We start from the raw sequence: 8,534 nt of genomic DNA, 5'->3' as shown, positions 1-8,534 counted from the left end.
AGCCCAGATTCAAACCCACAACCTTCTGCACATGAATCCTGTGCGTTAACTTCACGCCACCAGGCCTTTCACTTTTAAATTATCTTTTAGGTGATATTTGATGTTGAAGGAAGGTCAAAAGATACAAATATTCAAATGTTTAAATATCAATATTAGATTTATTAATGTGGTGTTTCTTTTTTTCATCATATTTAAGTAATTTGATCATTAGTTTTAAATGACCGGAATTATTGACGTTATTTCCTATTCAAACACATTAGCTGTTGGGTTTTTACATTAATTTAGGTTTTAACATTAAAATAACTAGTGGCTATAAGGTTGTCAGACAGTGTGGTATTACACTCATACGTAAACTTCTCTCTGATTATCTGAAATGAGTTTAACTCATTATATATATCACTCATGGCACGCAGCATATCACATTCATGAACAATTATATGCTGAGCCAAATAGTTATCAACTACATTCTGTTTTTTAACTGCTTAGACAGCATTCTGCCTGTTTGGCTTGAAATTTACATTGAATTGATGCCAACCACTTCCATTTGATGTCTTTGTTACAACATAAAAACCTTATGTCATATGCTATGTTCAATATAACCTCAGTGGGGAGAACAAGTATTTCATACATTGCCGATTTTGCAGGTTTTCCCACTTACAAAGAATGTAGTGGTCTGTAATTCAACTGTGAGACAGAATCCAGAAAAAAATCCAGAAAATCACATTGTATGATTTTTAAGTAATTAATTTGCATTTTATTGCATGAAATAAGTATTTGATCACCTACCAACCAGTAAGAATTCCGTCTCTCACAGACCCGTTTCTTGTTCTTTAAGAAGCCCTCCTAATCCACTCATTACCTGTATTAACTACACCTATTTGAATTTGTTACCTGTATAAAAGACACCTCTGCACACACTATAACCTCGACTCCACAATGGGCAAGACCAAAGAGCTGTCTAATGACATCAGGGACAAAATTGTAGACCTGCACAAGGCTCCCAATGTCCCCCCCTGTATGAATGAATGAACCATTGTAAAGCGCTTTGAGTAAGTTTGAGTACTTAGAAAAGCGCCATAAAAATGCAATTCATTACATTATGGGATGGGCTACAGGACAAGAAGAGAGCTGGGACCACAGTCTCAAAGAAAACCATTAGTAACACACTACGCCGTCATGGAATAAAATCCTGCAGCGCACGCAAGGTCCCCCTGCTCAAGCCAGTGCATGTCCAGGCCCGTCTGAGGTTTGCCAATGACCATCTGGACGGCGTAGTGTGTTACTAATGGTTTTCTTTGAGACTGTGTTGTAATACTGTCAAAAAACACGAACATGAACCTAACTAACCCCATGTCGTCAAAAAACATGAAAAGATGGCTTTTGATTTCAAGACATCTTTATTGACACAAATGCATAATGAATAAAATATGTGTGTGTGTGTGTGTGTGTGTGTGTGTGTGTGTGTGTGTGTGTGTGTGTGTGTGTGTGTGTGTGTGTGTGTGTGTGTGTGTGTGTGTGTGTGTGTGTGTGTGTGTGTGTTGGGAGGAGAGCAGATATAATTATTACAGAAAAACAAAACCAATAATAAATTAATTAATAAAATGTCCAATTAACCATACAACTAAAATAACATTAACATTATGGGTGTATAGAACCTGCTTTTAATCTCAAATAGTGTCGTTTTGTGGGGTCTTGTCCTTTGATAACACTCAGGGCAGGGTGTGGTGTTATGGTTAAATTCTTAACCTCTGGTAACATTCTGGTAGGGTGTGGTGTTAGTGTGGTGTCAGGGTATATTCTTGTGGTGTTAGGGTTAAATTCTTACCCTCTGGAAACATTCAACCAGTGTGTGCATGGTCTATAGAAGGTGGAGTTCTCTGCATCAGGATCCTGATCGACTCCCTCAACAATGGATCCACACTGAGGTCAAACACAAAGGTCATAGGTCACAAACCGATGCACACAGTGATATTTATAATCCATTCATTTCACTGGGGCTCTTTTACAGCAGTAGAATAATGATCAGATCCTACAGCCATAGACCGAGCAGCCAGAGTGGTCACACTGGGGCCCATGGGTTAGATTATTATAGTTTAGTGGCCACCTGTGGTATGTTGGGTCACTACGGCCCTTTGTGAGTGATTCAGATTGCACCTCTATGTACAACTGTGTTCAAAGAAGTTAACAACTAACATTAAGTGTGTGTGTGTGTGTGTGTGTGTGTGTGTGTGTGTGTGTGTGTGTGTGTGTGTGTGTGTGTGTGTGTGTGTGTGTGTGTGTGTGTGTGTGTGTGTGTGTGTGTGTGTGTGTGTGTGTGTGTGTGTGTGTGTGTGTGTGTGTGTGTGTGTGTAACTTTATTGTTATAGCCTTCATAAGCTATAAAAACAACATATGTCCTAAACAGCCTGCACTGGGGCCATAACGCTACACCACTGATAAATATCATCACAATCAACCAATAGTATTAGGAGTAAGGATAAAATCCTAGATTAGTGACATTAAAATGTAGGCATTTAGCAGACTCTTATCCAGGGCGACTTACATTAAGCAAGGTAAACACATACAGTAAATAGAATGCAGAGAGACAGTGTAGTGCCTCAGTAAACTATGAGGTAAACCAAGAACCTAGCATCAGTCTAAAGTAAACCATGGGTCTTCAACAGGGGGTCCGGGGTCCTCAGAGTTACTACAGGGGGGGCACCAAATCTTTGTGTGATAGGAACTTATTTTTTACATTAACCAATTGAACCCTATAGCATCCCTATTTTGGTGGAAACATTCGCCGTAAAATAGCCGATCTACATACTCACAACGCATCGCAGAGATTTGGTGTAAAGGGAAAAATGAACAGAACAGAACAGTTCTGAAAACAAGTTTTCTAAGTTTTGAGGGTGATGTTTTGAAGTGATTAAATGTCTGAAAATACACATTAACATGAATCCAACACAACACTGATGACAGTGCTGTCAAACATGAAGCTATCTATGAAATCTATGAGAAAGTTTGATCTGCGACACAATTTTATCTCTACATTGAAACTATACCAGGTAAACACTGAACCTATAGCATCGGTCTAAATAACATGCCATCTAAATTAAAAAGTTAACATTGTGGTCAAGAAAAACTCATGAGAACAAATGACCAGGGTATGTCTGCATGGTCGTCATATCTAGGTCAATCGCTAGCATCAATGGAGCAGAATGTGAAGGGTCTCACACACTCTCTTCACCTCCAGGCTAGTGTGTTAATCCAGTGGTTCTCAACCTTTTCAGGCCGTGCCCCCCAAAATAATCATATTTGAACAGGGGACCGCCCAAAATAAATCATATTTTAACAGGGGACCCCCACCCTGATAGGCGTTTGGAATTGTAGGAGTTGAAGCATTACATTTAGTTTGACTCGGTTCCACAGATAAATATTGTGAAAATAGTAGATCTACAAGCTCACAACGCCTCGCAACGCAACGCGAGTTTGACTCGGTTCCACAGATAATAGCAGATCTACAAGCTCACAACACAACGCCTCGCAACGAGAGACGTTGTGAGCTTGTAGATCGGCTATTTTCAAAGTTTTAGCTTCTTTCTTATATTATTTCACAATTTGGCCAATGTTCGACCAGTTTTTATAGTATAGTTTGTTGATTAATTTTTATGGAGTAATGCTCTTTTTCTTTATTAATTTTTTTTTGGTATTAAAAAGGTCTTAAAAGTCCTTAAATTGAAACTTCACTGTCATCTGGGGACCCCCCCCACCCCCCAAATCATGTCGGTCCTGACCCAGCCACAGCTCACTTTGTAGTTACTAGTCAGCTGGTTATGGTGGAAATACTGAGTGAAGGTGTATGGGGAGAGTGAAGTGCTAAGGGCTGAGGATGAGACTGAAGAGGTGAGTCTTCAGATTACGGCAGAATATTGGGAGTGATTCTGCAGTTCTAACTGCAATGGGGAGTTCGTTCCACAGTTTGGGAGCCAGAAGGGAGAAGAGTCTGGGACATGTGGAATGTTGTCCCGGATGTTTTAGCGATGGTCCTTACAGCTTCCCTATGTTAGCTGATCTGAGTGAGTGGGAGGGGTTATAGGGTTGAATCAGGCTTTAAAGGTATGGAGGGTCTATGACTTTGGTTGCTTTGTAGGCCAGCATCAGTGTTTTGTACTCTGTGCGGGCAGTAACTGGGAGCCATTGGAGGGAGTGAAGAAGGGGGAAAAACTTTTGCTGGTTCATCAAAACCAGACATGTCTTATTTGCTGGGGCTTAAGTGCACATGCCGGGAGGCCAGTAAGGAGCAAGTTACAGTAGTCAAGTTTTGATATGACTGTCTGAGATCTGGATAAGGAGCTGGGGCTGACTTCTGGGTGAGGAAGGGTCTGATCCTTCGAATGTTGTAGAGTGTAAACCTACAGGATCGAGTGACCGCTGCAATGTGTGCCTAGAATGAGAGCTGACTGTCCAGGACAACACCAAAGGTTCTTGTCCGTTTGAAAAAAAGCCACCAGGGAGTTGTCTATGGAAACAGTGAGATCCTGCACGGGGCAGGACTTACCTGGGAAGAAGAGAAGCTCGGTCTTGTCTGGATTGAGCTTGAGGTGGTGAGAAGACAAGACATCCACTGTGAGTGACAGGGGTGGAAAAAGAAAAACAGTTTTAGTGTTTTAACGGTTACAATCAACCAATAGTAAGGAATATAAGGATCAGATCCGAGATCCTAGATCAGTGATGGCTATCACGATCATGAAATTCCACTTGACGATTAATTGTCATACAAATAATTGCGATTAACATTTTTTTTTTTCTGTGAACATTGGAATATATAAATTACATTTATGTTTAGCTTTTAGGCTTTGCAAACAAAGATTGCATATGGCAAATAACTTAAATATACGACAAAATGAAGACAACAATAATAATAACAATTATTAAAATAAATAATATACTATGGCCAAAATAGGCCATATTTAATCATTTTATCTTCAAAATTATGTTTTTTAAAAAGTAGTGGAAATAGCCGATCTACAAGCTCACAACGTGTCGCATCGCGATGCGTTGTGAGCTTATAGATCAGCTATTTCCACTACTTTGGAAAAGTTTGAAAATATAGGAACATTTTGCAACATGGAAACGATGACGCTGATTATATCATTATTGTGACAGGCCTATCAGTGACATTTCAATCACAGATGAAAAAGAGAAAGAAGCAGTGGATCACTCTGCTTTCATTTCTAAATGACTAACATGAAGGACCCATCCAGTCTAAAGGAACATTTTAAACAGTTAGCTTCACAAACCACATTTATTTTTGTCCTGAAGGCTTGTCAGAGTTGAAATCCTCAATGAAAGTATGGTCTCTCAGTTCCTTTGAACTGAAAACTTTAGACAGCTGCTGCAAACAGTTTCCCAACAAGATGAGCTGGAGAACCCACTACCCCACCTGTCTGTGTGCTGAAGAACCCAGTACCCCACCTGTCTGTGTGCTGAAGAACCCAGTGCCCCACCGCCACCTGTCTGTGTGCTGAAGAACCCAGTACCCCACCTGTCTGTATGTGTGCTGAAGAACCCAGTACCCCACCCGTCTGTGTGCTGAAGAACCCAGTACAGTACCCCACCTGTCTGTCTGTGTGCTGGATAACCCAGTACCGCACCTGTCTGTCTGTGTGCTGGATAACCCAGTACCGCACCTGTCTGTCTGTCTGTGTCCACCTGGATCCTCTGGAATGCAGTGACAAGTCCTGAGCACCTCTACTGTAACAGCTTTGGTAGCAGGTCCTGAAGCACACTATCCAAAACACCACATCACTATTGAAGGTCCTAGTCCTGGAATGGCTGTGATATTACATTCATTCCATGTATTCCATATACAAAGTCATAGATCACTCCTATGCCCTCCTGTGTCAATTAAATATATCACAGCCTTCTAGGGCTATAAAGGTCCTATACTTTAAATAAATGTCCATGTCATTACAGTTCTCAGATAGCGTCCATACTCACTCAGAAAGGTGTTGAAATGTCTCACACAATCTCTTCTCCTCCAGGCTAGTGTGTTAGTTGACCAGCCACAGCCCAACTTGTTATTATTGTCAGCTGGTTATGGTAGAAATACTAGGTGAAAACCCAGCTACAAACACACAAACATGCTGATATATCCACACTGATATTAATCCCTAGCTCTTCATTTTCCAGATTTTACAGACATCTCTGTTTTCACCTGTTTCTCTCAGTCTCAGACTGTCTTCCTTCCTGCTTTTTTTAGTCCCACCCTCTGTCAGAACCTGCTATGTTGACTAGAGTTGATTGACACCTGGATGCCCAATGACACTGCTTCCACGAGCTTGGTATAAATGTAAAATATATCTGACCTGGGGCCTATTTCATGAAAGCAGAATTAGGGGTTAAGCCTGGATTTAACACCTATCCTGGCTTAATTTAGCCAGGATTAGCGATGAATCGGTTTCATGAAAGCTGAATTATAAAATCTGAAGCATACATGTCCACAGTAAGGTGGAATTTTTTAATTGTGAATCAAGTTTATAGGTTAAAGTTGGTTAACTGTCACCTGTCAAGAAATACTTTCACCTAGAAACTCCATTCACACGTTTTATAATTCATCGTACTGTGGACACAAATGCTTGAACTTTTTACTTTGAAATGTTTTGTAGTTTTTGAGATATTTAACTTTTAAAACATACATCTGAAAACTTTGGCACCTCGCTGTTCCTTCATACTTTAACTCTGCCCAGCTAAGGTTTTACAGAAAGACACCTCAACTCATTCAGTGCCATTGATGTGTCTCATGTGTTCCACCAGATGGTGCTGTTTGCAAACCAGCGATCACCATGCAGATGCCAGAGTGGAGCTCACAAAACTTGAAATAACTTTCTGCAAAACCTCAGCTCAGCAGAGTTCTTTCAGACATAACCCCCCACCTTTAACTATCAGGAAACAGGGGAAGGACGCAGTCCCCCCGATGGTCCTCCGTGCGAACTGCGAACTGTCTGTAGCAGAGGCAACCAATCAAGATCAAGATAAACCGAACCCTACCACTGCGCCAACGCACCTTTGGGCCCTTAACAGGTGTCTTCTAGTGCTTTTGAGTTGCTAGTAGGGTTGTTTTTCTAACGTGATGTGAGGACACTGAGGTTGGAGTGTGCACTGACATGTCTGTCTGTCTGTCTGTCTGTCTGTCTGTCTGTCTGTCTGTCTGTCTGTCTGTCTGTCTGTCTGTCGTGCGTGTGTATGTTGTAAGCTGAACATACAGTACAGTACTTATTGTGTCTGGGGTAGGCTAGGTGTAGACCTGTAGTCTATATTTAGTAACCTGCTGGAAGGGAAACTGTTACTTAAAGCTTCTATTCTTAGTAAAACAGATCTGAGTTGCAACTGTATTGGATTGGGTTTTTTTTACGTTTACCATCTAATGTCCAGTGAAGGGCAGTTAGGGTGATATTTGTCCTGCTCTCTATGTATTACATGCCCAATCCAATTCCACCGCTTCTCATAAGGATGGTAGCCATGTTGTCCTGTTTATACAGAGCAGGCTAAGAAGATGTTGGTTGGATATGGTTTGGGGTCTGAATATTCTCAGTATTTTCCGTAGGCTTTTGGTGTGAAAGGTTTTATGCAAGATTCATGTCAGATTTTCAGCGTGACGCTGATCATACAAAAGGTGGATTTGAACCAACTACCTCTGCAATCTCTATTCAAGTTCTATACCTTTCCACTCTACCACTGTGGTTCATAATTGATCAGTTATCTTGTGTGCTCTTCACTGAAAGAATAGAGCAGGGTACAAACTTTGAAAAAATACTCAACCTTGGTTTTGATCCAAGAACCTTCAGTATACTTTACGTGTGTATCCTATATTAAAACTGGCTAATGGGATGGCCGGACTCTGACATAACCGCATCACTATGACTCAGACATAACCATATATAGAGGCCGGCCAGCGGCCCGTCACTTTGACTCTATGACATAACCCTGTCACATACCCATATATGGGCACATACTGATGATATCAGGGATCTCCATATATGGCCATAAAAGGGACAAGGAATGACAGATAAAGAGATCTCCATATGGACATATCGTCGGATCGGCAGTGCAACTTAGGTGTGAGGGCCGCTTAGTGGCCCGAACTCTAGCTAGATGAGGCCTGAACCTATAGTAATATAATCATTTTATTGGTTCCTTGTTCCATGTTGTAGCTGGGTGCTACAGTAGTTGCACTAGTTTAACCTCTGCATGCAGATTTGTAATAGATGCTGAATGGGGTGCAGGAGAGAGTTCAGTATGTCCTAATAATGCTCCACGCTGCAGTACATGTGTTGTCCAGAGTCCAAAATAAACCCTCCACAAAGGGCGTAAATGTAAATGACATTTTCAGAATTAAAAACATAAAAACATAATATTGTAAAATACATTCATTGAAGCCTAATCTGTATTAAAGTATAGATTGCTTAAATATATTGTTTTTAATTGAATAATTACAATCAATGGAAAGCTGTCCTGTAAAATTCTGAGAATTTCACTCGCATTTTGTGCTC

At 40.8% G+C, this 8,534-nt stretch overlaps 1 long non-coding RNA gene across 1 annotated transcript; it reads right to left on the bottom strand.

Annotated features, from left to right (window-relative positions):
* Positions 1–1,827: 1,827 nt before the first annotated feature.
* On the bottom strand, positions 1,828–6,194 carry LOC308077994. The gene is made up of 3 exons (XR_013932483.1): positions 5,983–6,194; positions 4,541–4,606; positions 1,828–1,920 (listed from the first exon to the last, which is right to left on the bottom strand). It is a non-coding gene; the product is annotated as an uncharacterized lncRNA (long non-coding RNA).
* Between the last annotated feature and the right edge of the window lie 2,340 nt (positions 6,195–8,534).

The sequence above is a fragment of the Gymnoscopelus braueri genome, assembly GCF_963280865.1.
Source record: "Gymnoscopelus braueri genome assembly, chromosome: 22".
In the NCBI taxonomy this organism is placed as follows: Eukaryota; Metazoa; Chordata; class Actinopteri; order Myctophiformes; family Myctophidae; genus Gymnoscopelus; species Gymnoscopelus braueri.
Note: the sequence above shows the minus strand (reverse complement) of the source record. Positions and strands in the feature narration are given on the sequence as shown.